The sequence below is a fragment of the Anthonomus grandis genome, chromosome 17 (assembly GCF_022605725.1).
Source record: "Anthonomus grandis grandis chromosome 17, icAntGran1.3, whole genome shotgun sequence".
Lineage (NCBI taxonomy): Eukaryota > Metazoa > Arthropoda > Insecta > Coleoptera > Curculionidae > Anthonomus > Anthonomus grandis.
In genome coordinates, this window is record NC_065562.1 from 11,368,994 (window position 1) to 11,384,782 (window position 15,789).

Sequence of the window (15,789 nt, forward strand, 5' to 3'; positions counted from 1 at the left end):
TACCCATGAGTATCAAATCCATTTAAATTATGCCTCTAATTAAAGTTCTAAATAATATTTACACTCAATTAAATACCAAAACTCCATAAAATTTTTATTTATTCATGCGTAAATTATGAAATGTTAATAAGTTATAAACTGAGATATTAACTGTGCATTAAAGTAAAAACAATTAAAGCGTATATTTTTAACGAACTAATTTTATGAAAAGCATTTATCTTTCAGTGGGTAAAATTTATAATGTGCTTAATTAGCTAAAGCCGAGCCTTTGTTTTTGCCATTTTATTCATGACCACAACATATCGCAATTAAGTGCAGTGGTTAATTAATGATTATCAGTTGTGAATAGGTGGAAAATTGCATTGAAATGGGATGATAAAAGTTTTTTTCTTTTGAAATGTAAAAAAGAGATAAATATAAAGTAAATTAATGATAGGTGAAAATGTCTTTTTAATTATGAAGTAAATTATTTCATAGAGTATTGAGTAAAGTTAACAAGTAAAAAGTTTTACGTTTTATTAAAAATTATATTAAAAAAATCAAATTAAGTGTTGGCGTTTTAAAGTGTTTTGTTCTTCCGAGAATCACGTAATTTCGAAAGGGTATATACAAAATACAACAAACGACATCAGAATATTTTATTTGTTTATAAATTTAGAAAAACTTATTCAAACTGAAACATTATTATTTTTCAAGCAAAGTAAATATTTTCATTTAAAAATATATGATTTATTTTTAAAAAATTCCAACAATTAGCATAAAAAGTAAAAGTTTACAATTAATTTAAAGTATGTTAATTATTTTTTAGTATGTTCTACAATGTGTTATAATATTTATTCATTTTAAAAGTATATATGCTTTTTTCTGAAAACACTTTTTATTCTATTTAATGAACTATTACCTAAACATTAATTATAAGTTAATTTTAGATAATAAATATTCCTAGAAGTAATAAAACTCTTTTAAAATGAAACACTTGTTTTGTTTACTATTAAAACGTTATATTGCTTTATTGTCTTACTTAAAACTCAATAGCAAATTAAAATTTAAGCAATGATACGAAAAGCAAGAAGTCGAATATTTATATTAGACTTGTCTAGTATTTCATTAGCTTTCTTAAGCAATAGTTGATTCATGAACTTTTAACATTTAATTTAAGTAATAAATTCTATACGAAGTTTTGCGACCTAAATTTATAATCAAAGGAATAGTAGTATTAGAGTTGATGTTTCAACCTTTAAAAAATAATCCTTAAGATTCCAAAGCTTGCAGTTTATTGTTTTAATTTTAAATACATTATTTATAACAAATAATTCTAAAAAAGTCAGAATCATAACCACTAAAGCTAAGCATTTTTATTAATAATTTCCATATAACCTCACTTTGTCTAAATAGCTTGAAAAACTAAACAATATGTCTTGCAATAGTTTATAAAAAGGTAAGTAGATAATTATTACATATACACAAGTTATTTCAAATTATTTAGAATACCCCTATAAAAGTCGTAAATAAAATAAAATAAGAAATGTAAAAATTTATACATTAATATTCCTCAACCAAACAAATGAAATATTTTTCGGTACCCCTGAAAAGTAAAAGTTCACAAGTACAAGGTAGTAAATTTAATTTATAATTTTAATAACTGTTACTTTGTACGGTTTTTTTGCGTTAATGTTACAGATAATTAATAATAATAATTCATCTTTACACTACATTTAACTTTTTTTTAGTACATTCTAGAATATATTAGAACATTAAGTAATTTTAAAGGTTAATATTGAAGCAAATACAAGATTAGAGTAATATCCATTTAAGTTATGCGTTTTTTTGAAAACCTTTTTTTTGTTTTATTTAATGTATTGTTACATTCTATAATGTATTTAATATATTATCTATTATTCTTTTTATTGTAGTATTACCTACATACCTACATAACATTAAATATAAGTTAAATCTAATTAAAAATCATATGAAAATTTATATTTAGCCATAAATTAATAAATAAGTTATTATTTTTTATTTGTAAATCTAAACCAATTAAATCTTTCAATACAAAATATGTTTCGAAAATATAATATATGCGTATCTATTTTTTTAATCTGTTTGTTAATTACTGCGACTGTATCATAATAACCTTTACCTCAATTTAAATTTAAAAATTATTATTCTTTAACTAGGCAATATTTTTTCTTATCCCTGAAAAATTTATCATTATGTGCTTTGTATGTTTATAAAAAAAAAAGATTTATTTTTTTATAATCTAGTATTTAACGTAAAAACACAAAAATTTTACAAATACAAAGTAATAAATTTAATTAATAAATTTATTTAAATAATTTATATGCATATCTTTTCTTAATAATTTTTATTAATCATTTCGATTTTATTATAGTTACTTTTACCTGCTATTCAGATTTAAGGATTGTTATTTTTCAACTAAACAAATTGTATATTTGTGGTTATCTGGTTTCGTAACACATGATTTTTTTTAAATTAAGACATTTCTCATAAAAGATTAGATAAAAATTATTAAATAAAAATTTAGATTATCCTTTTTAAAGGCCTCCAAAAAAATTAATTTAGAATTTTAATAAAGGATGAAACATAGCATTAAGCTTGTGCTACTTCTGGCTTATATATTAAATACATCTAATTATAATAACTTATATTTATACTACACTTAATTTTTCTTAATGTTCTATAATATATTAGACTATTTAATCACTTTAAAAGTTGTCATTAAAGCCAATATGAAATTAGAGTATTATCCATTTAAGTTATGCATTTTTTTTGAAAATACTCTTTTTGGTCTATTTATTGTATTATTTTATACATTAGTGGATTTAATATATTACGTATTTACCTTTTTATTGTAGTATTAACGATATACCTACATAACATTAAATATAAATTAAATCTAGATAAGAAATATCTATATAATATATAGGTAATTACCTGCAAGAAAAATTACATTAAAAGTCCTAAATAGATTTTATTTATATAGGTTTTCATTAATTATTTTTATAGGATCTAAAATATATAAAGTTTATTAGCAATTTAACATTCAAGCTTTAATGCTAAAAGAAAAAAGCCGATTAGTTGCATTAAGCTTTTCTCTAGTATTTAATTAGCTCTCTAAAACAACAGTTGGATCATGCACTTTTTTATTCTAAATTTGTTTAATTTTAAGTAGTTTATATAGGAAGTTTAATTTTTGACGTTTTGGAATTAGAGTTCAAATAAAACCCAAAAATATCAAGTGTTGATATCTGAACCAACAAAAGATAATCCTTAGGACCCTATGTGTTGGTTGTTTTTGTTTTAGTTTTAAATATCAATTTTTATAATATTTAAATGGAACCTAAGAACATTGTTTACATACATATAGGCAGTGCACATTTAAAGAATTCCAAAAAATTAATTTTTGATATCTGTATAAAAAATGTTTCGTATAATTAAAATCCTAATCCAACAACTGCTTTATTGATTCTATTTCTTGATTAAGCTTATTTTTTTATCTGTACTCTGGTACTTATTTAGCAATATTTTGTAATTATTTACTCTAAACCTATATTGCATCTACGTGGATTTATCTGCGGCTACCAGTTAAAATAACCAATGAAAAGCTTTTCATTTAAAAAGAAAACAGTTGAAACCGCAATTTCCGCATAGGCTTTATTTAATATATATAAGGTTAGAGAATACATAAGCCCATTTATGTTCATTATGGGATTTCGCTTTGCAAAGCTTTCAATTAAGTGCAAATACGCAATAGGTAAAAGCTCGAGTGGCAATGTATTTCGTTTGTTAGTCTGAATATTAGTACCGAGCAAGGCAAGAAAATTACGTCTTTAAAAGGAAACTTAAGGACTTAAAATTTTAAAACAGAAATAGTGAGTTTCTTTTGAAGATGCTTTAAATATTAAAAAGTAAATTTTTATATCTATACGTTACTAATTTTTGTTTGATTTATTTATTAGTTGTACTTAATAAAAGCATGTTAACTAAAAACTTGGTCGTATATTAATTTTTAAGGAGAATTATCACATGACTTGCTGTTCATTTGAAATTTTTACCCGATGTACTACGATCTATTATCTCTTTGCCAATTGTTACTTTACCAAAATGATTTTTTGTTATTTATTAAGATATGCTATGTCGCTACTGTCAAGTTTTATGAATATTAAAATTGAAATGAAATGTTGCCATTATTGCTTATAGTCTAATAAAAAAGGGAAAAGCACAGTAAAAAAAAATATTATATTATAATTATAATGCCAGCATTACAATATATCCATTTAAGTTATGCCTTGTAGTAAAGGATTCCAAAATAACATTTTAATTTCTAATTACTGCAATATAACATATTTAAACAAACTAATTTAATTAAAAAAATATTTGTTTTCTACCTGATATCATTAATAATACGGTCAATTAGGCGAAACCGTGCCTTTGCTTTTACGAGTTTGTGCACGCGCGCAATATATAATAATTAAGTGCAGTGGGCAAAATGGATAAAAATGACCCCAAGAGACATAGTTACAAATAAAACTGGAGCAAACAATTAATAACCGTCAGGCGTAAACACGTGCATGAAAAATTGCAATAGCAGCAGCCGAACGATTTAAACATTTTGCGATTTTAAAACTTGCTCCCATTTATGTGTGTATCGTTTTGAAATTAAGCGGTTTTTCATAAATAACATCTGAAGTAATTAAAAGTTTGCGAAATAAATTTAGTATTTTATATTTGATGTAGGTTTTTAAAGCAATCGTCATGAGCAAGCTGTAACCTTTTTAGCGTTTTAAAATTTGAAATAAAAGTTAAATGATTTCATGTTTTTATATTTTTAGAATTTAACAAGTTTAAATCTTTGGAATTGATTTTTTTTAGCTGATTTACGGCTTTACATTTTTTATGTTCATTTCGGCTATTATACTTCAAACCTTCAAGGTAGCACCTTATCTGCCGCCATTTTACATTACTATCATAATACCCCAACGTTATCCTAAAAAAATTTTGGTTAAATATTAAGAAAAATTACACCAAGTCAATTTACCAGTGTCAGGAGCAAAAACAATATTTTCATGTTATTAATATTCATATCTTAACAGCAAGCGTTAAGGCCTAAAATAGGCTGTCATTTATGATGTATAGATACCATAAGCCCTAATATTGTTAAAGCTGGTGCCAGGAAATATTTTCAATATTGACGTGTATTAATGTTTGCTCCCCATGTGTCTGTAGGTTCAATCGCTTTAAGTGGCTGATGCTGTTATGAAAGAAATTAATAAAATTTCAATGTGGTAACAAAACCCTATTTCAGAGGGAATATTAATGCTTAATACCCTTAAATATATACTACTGTACTATTATAATATTATATACCTTAATTTTTGAGGACAAGTGTTTGTTCCAGGGCGATTTATTTTAGAAAAATAAGCTTATTTGGATTTAAAAAAGGAGCAGATTAAGAAAAATAATTACTCCTTGTGTGTTTATAAATTCAATGTCTCTGAATGCCTGGTATTGTTAAGAAAGAGTTTTGTGCTAAAAAATTATATTTCCACGGTGATGTTTTAGCCAATTCGGAACTTTATTTGGAAGATATAGCAAATAAAAAAAAGTTTTCTCTCTATATGTATGTAAATTAAAGGTCCTTAAGTTCCCGGTGCTGTTAAAAAAGAGGTAAACGAAATTAAAATTTTGTGTCAAAACTGCATTTAAATTATACTAGAAGAGGTTTTTTTTCCAGGGGGATTTTTTACACAATTTAGTCTTTAAGTACTCGATGTTGTTAAGAAAAAACCTAATCAATTGACTTTATAAAAATTACAATACTATTCTGCATAGACGAGAAATTATAAATATGACCCCTCTATTTAGGTTTTTAGATCAAGTTGTGGTTGTTAATCAATTTTTTTAATAGGTTTCCCAATCTTCGAATTTAACAGTACCTATTTTTAGTGGCTTTTATGCTAAAAACCCCATTTAAATTATGCTTAAAAAATGTTTACACAATTTAGAAGTTTATTTAGATTAGGAGAAGAAGCAAAGAAAATTAATATTTGCTTCCTAAGTGTGTGTAAATTCAATGTTTTTAAACGCTTAAAGCTATTAAAAAAGTGTTGATTATAATTTTAATATGATGCTACAGTCCCATTCAATCTATGCTAGAATATTTCTTTCCAATGCGATTTTTTTCGTGGTTCAGATTTGGACTTACTTGGACTAAAAGGAAAAGCAAAAAATAAAAAAAATATTTGCCTTCTATTTGTAAAAATTGCTCCGTATGTATATGTAAATTAGTTACCTCTAAGTACTTGAGACTATTAAGAAATATTTAAATACAATTTTATTTTGGTACCATGACCACATTAAAGTTATCCTAGAATTTTTTTTCCATAGCATGTTTTTGCCGAATTTAGATGCTGATTAGGACTAAGAGAAGCAAGAAAAGAAGTAAATAAATATTTGTTTAGTTTGTTAGTGCAATATTTTGCACTTACAAACATAGAGAAAGCAGGGAACGCAGAAAACTAATAAATTATATTGTCCTGAAGATGACTTCATAGAGTTCAAAATGTCGAGATAATCTAAAGAAATCATTAATTATTTTTTCTTGGGCATGAATCCAAGAGATACTTGCTTTCTATGTGTATGCAAGTTCAATGTCCCTAAAAAAATTAGGTTAATGAGAAAAGAAATAAAATTTAAATTTTATATCAAAACCCAACTTAAATTTTGTAATTTATGAGCGAATATATATACAATTCAGAAGTGTATGTAGATTAGGAAAAGAAGCAGAAAAATGTGATGCCAAACCCTTACGAATGTTTTTTTAGGATGAATTTTTTCCAAGAAGCTTTTTTGGCTTTAGAGGAAAAGTAAATAAAGAAAAAAAAAACTAAAATGTTTTTAAGTACCTAATATTTTTAAGAAAGAGTGACATAAAGACTTAAAGAAAATTTAAATTGTGTGTCAAAGCCCCATTTGAATTATGCTTAAAAAGTTTTTTCTAACTTCGCTGCTTACACAATTCAGAAGTTTATTTAGATTTCGACAAAAAGCAAAAAAAAAAGGTTTGCTCGCTGTGTATACGCAAATCAAATGATCTTAAATGCCTGGTGCTGCACAGTGGATGGACAAAATTAATAAAATTGGTACGAAACTGAATATGAAGATTCTGAGATCTTAAAAGACATTAATATAAAACAAAAGATAAAGCTTAATATATCTTTGAGTTACGAGTAGAACGTCTAGATCAAAAGTCCAGAATAAATTCTGAAAATGAAAACTTTTCGAAAGTCTTAATTGATTTATTTTCTGATATATTAAATATTAGCATCTCTAAAACCGATACAGATTACGCGTTTCGATTAAATTAAAAAAAAATGAGTATAATGGGCTCCCTAAATAGTAAATTTTATTATCAATGTTAAGAGGAGCAAGGTATATCAGGAAAAAAAAATTTAAAGCCTCTATATCTGTATTCGCAAATCTTCACTCGTCCTCATATAAACTAATAATAAAAACAAAAAAGAAATATAAAAATAATAAGACTTGGATGAAAGGAGGTAAGATTTTACCATGAAATACCACAACAAACAAAAGAATCCAAGTGACTATAAATTATAAGGGTACGTTCTCAAGCTCTCTAATATTCTCATTTATATGCGAAATGTGTATTAATTTTCGGATACAGCTTATAGATATATACATTCTAAATAAGATGTTTTGCAAATATATCATGTTTTTTACATAAAAAAAGTTTTAAGTAATAATTTATTGTCATAAAGTTAAGCAGATACGAAAACTTTAAAAGTTTAACTATTATACAGTTTGGATTAATGTAAGACTGGGATTTATTTTTTTTAGTTTTGTTAATACTGCATTTAATTTAATTAATAGTGAATAACAATATAAATTATAAGTGGAATAGGGATCTGTATTATGGAACGCTAATGAAAGTTTTAATGAGTGGAGTTTTATTTTACTTAATTAGCTGTTTAGAATATTGTGTAAAATAACGTTCTAAATTTAATTTTTGAGTTAAAAATTAGGGTTATAACTTGAATACAATAGAATTTTAGGATATATTTAAAACATATGCCAACACTAATACCTCAAAAATTAATAGTGATGACTGATGAAGTATTGAGAATAGCAATTTGTTAAATTTTTCTTATATAAATATTTGAAGAGAATGAAAATTTGAAAAAGTGTGATATTGGAACTTTAAAGTATATAAGTTAAGCTAAGCAGATTAATTGTTTAGAAATTATTTAAAGTTGCAGATAATAGTATATTTTACAGGTATTTAAAAGGATGATAATGTAAACATTTTGAGAATATAAAATAAAATATGCAACATTCTTAGTTTACTTCTCTTACAGATTTAGAACAAGTCCTAATAGCTAAAGATGCTGACGCAGTGTGTATTTTTTTTGGAGATTTAAATATAAATTAAATGGCTTAAAGTGAAATAATAAATAGTATTATAAATATTTTATCAAAAATGTGTTTCTAAGCTATATTATTGCACCAACAAGGATAGTAGCAGACTCAGACAATACATGCATTTCTATTTCGGTCATTTCTATTCAATTTTGCTTTAAAAAATTTCATGAGAAATTGAATAGAGTAATGTTTGTGACAAAACTCAATGTGAATCTATTTATAAGTATTTAACTAATAAACTAAAACATTAATTTAGAAAATAAAAGCCTTAAAAAATTTGGGATTAATAAAATTTTTCGAGCATAGAAACAACTTAAAAAAAAAAAGAAAACAGTGTTCTTTTAAACCAATATAAAAATGATAAAATCTAATTTAAATTTGCTAATAAAAGAAACTAAAGCAAATAACCTTAAAACAAATTTGACAAAATCAAAAAAAATCAAAGAAAATGTTTAAACTTATATAGAAGGAACTTCACTGCGACAAAAATTATAAAAGCAGAAAAATACTCTACTAAAGGGCAAAATTATTATTTTACAATAAAAATTCAAAACGCACATATTTTTAATGATTATTTTTAAATATTAAAAAATTAATGACGAACAAACTACCTTAAAGTGAAATAAAAAATTAACCAAAAAAAAACAGAGAAAGAATAAATTTAAAGAAAAAATTCAGCTTTGTGAGGCCTAATGAGACTACTAGCAGGACCTTAAAAGATACAAAATACTCACTTACAAAATCTCTAATTTTTAATTGCTCCATTATAACTGGAAGGTTCAAAACTCATGTGAATTAAAATTCAAGGAAAATCAACATATTTGCCTAAAAATTATCGTTGCATGTCTTTGATTAAAAATTTAGCTAAATTACTGGAAACTTGCATAAAAGATACAACAAAAGACAACAAAGTCACATAGGAAAATTTAATTTTCTTTCACCTAAGCATGTTTTTGACAAGGAAATTCCACGGATGACGCACTTAAACGTTGTTATTTTATATAACGTTTATTTACAGTAATAATAATAAAAATAAGAAACCCTTTGTAATATTTTAATATTTGGCAGAAGCGTTCATAATATTCTTTTAGCTACTATGGGATAGAAGGAGTTTGCTAAGATTTAATAAAGAATGCCTAAGTAGTAAACAGTGCATGAAACTTGAAGATAAGCAAAGTCGGTTAAAAACAATTCAATGTAATATTTCTCAAGGACTGTAACTAGGGTGCGGCTTCTGTTTTTACTGTATATTAAGAATTTACTAAATACAAATACTTTAAACAAACTTATATTTAATGCTAATGACATAGCTCTTCTTCTACAGGAAGTTACCATAAAATGTCAGAGTGGAACAAGCTAAAACTGAATTTGCAAAGGTTTGAGAATAGTTGTCGAAAAATCGTTAAATGAATAACATAGAAAAAAATAATTTTATGTTGTTTATGAATGTCTGTAAACATAAGGCACTTCAACAATAAAAATCTGGAAACTTTATTTTTTTTAATGTCTATAAGTGCTTGATGCTATTAAAAACAAATTTTTAATTAGGTGCCAAATCCTCATTAAAATTATGCTACAAAGTTCCTGAATGCAAATTAAATGTCTTTAAGTATCTGATGCTCTTAAGAAAGGATTAAAAGAAACTTTAATTTTAATTGGTGCCTAAGGTTTATATATACTATGCCAGAAAGTTTCTTTACTAGGGCGTTTTTTTAGCAAATTCGGAAGCCTATTTGGATTAAAAAAAAAGACCAAATAAAGAACAAGACACAAAAAAACGTTTATCAATAGTCTAACGGCGTGCGATACCTAAATTAAATAAGACACGCAATATCCGTCTGCCGATAAAATAAATGGGCCGAATGAAAACTAAGCCGCGTCGGCAAAGAAAATATAGGCGTAGAATAAATTTTTGTTTACACGGGGTTGTGGAAGTAGTATTGGATTAACCTTTTATAAATTAAATTATGTAATAAAGGAAAAGTTGTGTCAATAAAGTTAGAAATCTATAATCTATTTAGTAAAGGTTCCATTAAACATATATATTCTCTAAAAACGCAATGTTAAATAAATAATTGAAAATAATTTAAAGGAATAAATAAATATATTTCTATTTCTTACCCTAATAGAAGTTGATATTTAATATCGCATAAAAATACTATTCGGTATGTGAGGTCTGAGAAACGTTGTTGTTACACTTAACAAAAGCTTTGAGAAAATATTATATTTTTATTAATACACCGGATATTAAAAATAGGTTGCATTACGTGCATAAAATATTTTGTACACAACACATACAATTTGTATTAAAATAATAAATCAACAATTCTGCTACTATGCATAACTTTCCATTACTTACTTTACGCATTCTGTAGAGCTTATAGAATTCACCTTTTTACTCTATAAAAATGTCCTTTAATTTTATTGTAAATACAAAAATCACACAACCTTGTTCTTATATTTAACTTCATCAAATTACGTGTTTATATATTTTCCTTAATTCATTTGTGTAAAATAGAAATAGCCATACATTAGAATTATTAACCCTGACTTTAGCTTACTAGTATGCCTAGTGTAGTTGTGCTATTATTTAACTTGCATTTACATTCCGTTTCATGTTATTTTTTTTTTCGGAATTTAAATTTCAAAAGTAATTTATATATAAATTAATTTATTTCCTACACGTTAAAGTTAATATGGAACTATTAGGTCTATATTTAGAATATCTTCAATAACTTTATTTGAGCGTTCAATATATTTTGATTTTTTGTTGTGTTTTTGTTGTTTATTGCGCAAATTTATTTAATACATTTTAACGTGCTAACTTACGCATTGTAAAAAAAATATTTCATATATTACAAGCCTATAAAATCTCTGCTTTTTAATCATAAAAATTATTTTTAATAATTATATTCAACTGCAAAATGTTCTTATATTTGAAATAAGAATTTAATAAAAAACAATACTAAAATATTTACAATTTATTAAAATATTAACTGGAATTAAAACTATACAAAATTCACCTATTTTTCTAAAAATATTAACTTATTTTGTTCTTCTCTATTTCACTTAGTTTAAGGTCGTTTAAGAAAAATTTTAAAACTCAGTTTTGGCATTTTGATCTTTATTTGATAAAAATAAATTTTCTTTTCCTATTTAATTATTAACATAGTATTATTAATGAAATGTTTGCAATATGTAGTCTATATAAAAAAATAATTATTCTGACTGACCAATGAATAAAAAATCAGCAATATTGACAAAAAGTTGATGTGATTCATATATTTTTTTTTTAAATTCAAAAAGAAAAAACAAAAAAGTAAGTGAAAGTATACTTGCACAGATATTGCAAATGCTGTATAAATAATAAGGCTAGCTTAACTAAGCTAACTAAGCTACTGAAGAAGCAAACGCAAAAACAGAATTATTGGAAAATGAGATCAGAGTTCTCGATACACTTTGATGACTTATTTTGATAGGCACAAACTAATACCACAGATGTAAATAGCTCCGCAGCTATTTACATCTTTTTTTAGTGCGGACCTATTTACATCTGTGCTAATACTACTTATCTTTTTTAATAAAATATAATAAGATACCCTATAAAGAAGTCAATACGTAAAGTCAAATAAATGCAGGTAACGTATATTAGAGAAAAACACCGACACAAGAAATCTTTACCAGGGAAGTCGACAAAAAATATTTACATGATAAATATTTATTATTAATAGATTATGCTTTAAATTATAAATAATATTACCGCTTATGAACTCTTTATAAATTTTTTTTATCATACTTCATTATAGCAAAGGTACCTATCTAATAAAAATAATTTTTATGGAAATTAAATAATTTATAATTATTATATATTTCTTGACGTTTATGATGACAGTATCATGATGTTATGATAGTATTGGTATTTTCTTGTAAAAGGATCGGTTGAATCGTGTTTTTTCTATGGTGTTGCACAAACGGCGCACGTTTTTGCCATAGTAACACTTCATAAAAACATTTAAATAAGACCTTTTTTCTTTTTTAACTAAAAAGAAATGCAGAACTTTACAAATGCCGAACATAAACACAAAGCCATGTGTTTATATTCGGGTACCATCTCCAAGAAATTTCTTTTAACCAGTTTAGGTTCTACATTTTAAGATTTTTGTTTCTTCATAACCAAAACAATGTCTAGTACTACTATTATGTTGGGTCAAAGCACATGAGTTTTTTTTAATCTATTAATCTATAATCACTTTTATGAGATGTTATCCTATCTTTAAAAATTCTAGATGTTTGACCAATATAATTTCTATTACAATCATTTCATGGAACTCTGAAACGACGTTTATTTATTATAAGCTATGAGTTTTTTGTTAAATATATATGTATATTACCTGTAGGCCGCAGATATACAACATTATGTCACGATATAATAAGTTGTAGTAATTAACAAAACAATAAAAAAATTATACATTATTAGAGGTAGAATAGCACTTAATATTTTAATTATATTCTTTTTTATTATCATTGATGCTTTTATTGAATACATATATTTACAATAAAAAATATTTAAAAAAAAAATATTAATAGGATTTTGATAGACATGGTTTTATATGCCTCTAAAAAAAATGATGAAAGTAAGAAAGGAGTTAACACCATAATGTTGAATGTTGTAAAAATTAAGTGATAAGATTCACAAATTAGCAAAGAAAAAAGCTGTTAAATTGTAACTTATTTTTTATTAAGTTATTAGATATAAAAAAATAATTCATTAAGTATTTCTTAGTCACATTCATCACTCTCAGGGTAATCATAATTACTGCTGCCATGTCTCAGGTTTGTATAAAAATCGTGACAATAGGAACTTGTATTGTCTCGCTAAGCATAAGTCTTACATTGTCTCGCTAAGCACATTAAGTTTATCTGACAGAGTAATGTTTGGACTCCTTACATATCTCTTCAGGTAGCCATTTTAAAATTTCTATCAAATTCTGTTTTAAAATACAACATTCCAATCTCTTCCTGTCTTACCTGTAGTTGAACAGCATTTGAAATTAGTACAGGCTGTTTTTCACTGTCGACTTTTCGACAAATAAATGGAGATGTTTTCGGATTTTCGTATAGCTCTTTAAAGTTTAGGAAGTCTTGTATTTCCATGTTATGTACAACATACTTACTATGAACCTGCCTTATAAATTGTTGCCAATCCCAAGGAGTCATAATTTCTAAGCGTGTTAAGTGTTTCCTTTTTCTTTCAATCAAAGCGTGGACGGTATCTGCTTCCATGTGTGTATGGCCTTTTAAGAGAAATTTTTGATTTATAACCTTTAGTTGAGGGTATTTGATTAAAATCTAGAACAGAGCAGCAACAATTGCCATATTTTTATTTTGTCCGTAACAGTTATCTGACCAAATAGTCAGTTCTTCAATATTATTGTCCTTAATATTAAAAGATACCCACTTAATCAAAGCTGATGCAATCTCATTTCTCTCTCGACCAGCTTTGCTTTCATTCCACATCATATTGTGAGCTTGTCCCGTCGTTGCGTCATAAATAGTAAAATTTAAGGTCCAAAGCTTTCTTTTATACGAGTAAAAGCTGATACCATAGGTTAATAGTGGCGTCGGTAGGCACTTTTGTAAATCAACGGTTAAAACTTTAAGTGTTGGGTTATTTCTTGAGATTTCGATATATTCATGTTTAAGCGCATATCGGGTAGTTGATTCTTTTTAATGATTATCAAACTGTATTTTCAAAATATCTTTAAAGTCTGATGTTGTGGACTTGATTTTTTCAACGAATTAGTCGCAAGTATCACACGTATCTACTTCTGGTGCCTTAAATGACAAATTAAAATCTTTATTGAAAATATCATAGTAGACCTATTTCTTTGCAACTAGTCCTTTTTCAAGACCTTTATCCTCACACCATTCCAAATAGTTTTTATGCAATTTTTCTATGTTCAGATCAGGGCCTAAATATAACCTAACCTAACACCAAGTGGACTTGGCGTTGTTTACCCCGAAGTAAAATATGCACTTCTGGATATTAAGTTTGAGGCATACAACATTATTTCTTTTGGTGTTCTTTACCTCGTATAAAAAAGTCACATGGTGTTAAAAGTTTCTCTGGAATTGGGTTAATATAAAAAATAAACGATAGTGTCTTATGCCTCTAAATAAAGTACAAAAAATGCCATAAAACTATGTGCCTAACTCAATTTTGGCCAAAATTGGACATAGTGTTGTATACCTACCTCCTGGATAATAATAAATAATTGTACTACCTAGATATTTCGATTATTAGTACTATATTTCATTGAAACCCACTTAATAAACATTTGTTTACAAAATTTAGCAGATACCTGTGAAATTAATCAGCTATTTAATCAATCATTTAATATCTTACATAAGCATTATGGCTGCAATATTACACATTGAACTTCAGTGATATATATTGTGATGGTTATTAAATATTGCAAAAGTATTGCAAGTGTAACATAGGTGCAAATAAAGTTAACAGTATAAACGCAATATTGCAGAGAAAATATTGAAATATAAAAATTACTACATATGTTCATTATTAACTTTGCAATGTATGTGCAATATTGTAGCAAAAAACATATAATATTATATTTGTTATATTTTAAATGCAATGTTACTGTAATGTTGTAACAATATTGCAGAAGTAATATATCAAAAGAATAATTGCTGCAATATTTCTGCAATATAACATGGCGACAGGGGCTGTTTTAATAGCTGCAACTCCTGTAGGAGAAAAGGAACCTCTAAGAGTTTTCCGTCAATGAAACAGTTTTAACTGGGTTAGTTTCTTGAGTCTTCGTACTTTAGTGGGATTATGTGGAAATGGTGTGATTGGTGCGCTGAGTAGTCAAATATAAATACTGTTTACCACATTACGAACCACGACATAAAGATCCCCAATTTGCTTCGTAAACTCACATATTTTCTTACATTTATAGTGTAATGCCTCTTCAAAGGATTTTATTTGATGCTCCTTTTCAGACAGATTTACTTGCACTGAGCCAACCTCACGCAACTTTATCTCCAGAGATTCAATCAAGTTCTTGAAGCTTAAATGTTTTCAGTTATGGGGCGCTGTTTTTTGTAGTACTTGAAGCTCCCTATTTTAGATTGCAACTGATTAATGAATTTTTTCAGCTATGCCATTGTTAAATCCTTATCAGATAAGCGAATTTTATAGTCATCAATTTGCTTATTTAAAGCTGCATCAAAGTTGAAATTAGTCTCTTTCAGCTTTTCTTTTTGACCAAAAATTTTACGTAGTTTTTCTTACTCTCACGAGATGTG

The 15,789-nt window shown here is 26.0% G+C and overlaps 1 protein-coding gene and 1 long non-coding RNA gene across 2 annotated transcripts in view; both read right to left on the reverse strand.

Annotated features, from left to right (window-relative positions):
- Positions 1 to 15,789, reverse strand: part of LOC126746648 (metabotropic glutamate receptor 2-like) — a 593,383-nt gene that overhangs the window by 466,953 nt on the left and 110,641 nt on the right. The gene's annotated exons all lie outside the window — the stretch shown is intronic.
- Positions 4,829 to 5,132, reverse strand: LOC126746659 (uncharacterized). The gene is made up of 2 exons (XR_007663945.1): positions 5,060 to 5,132; positions 4,829 to 5,008 (listed from the first exon to the last, which is right to left on the reverse strand). It is a non-coding gene; the product is annotated as an uncharacterized LOC126746659 (long non-coding RNA).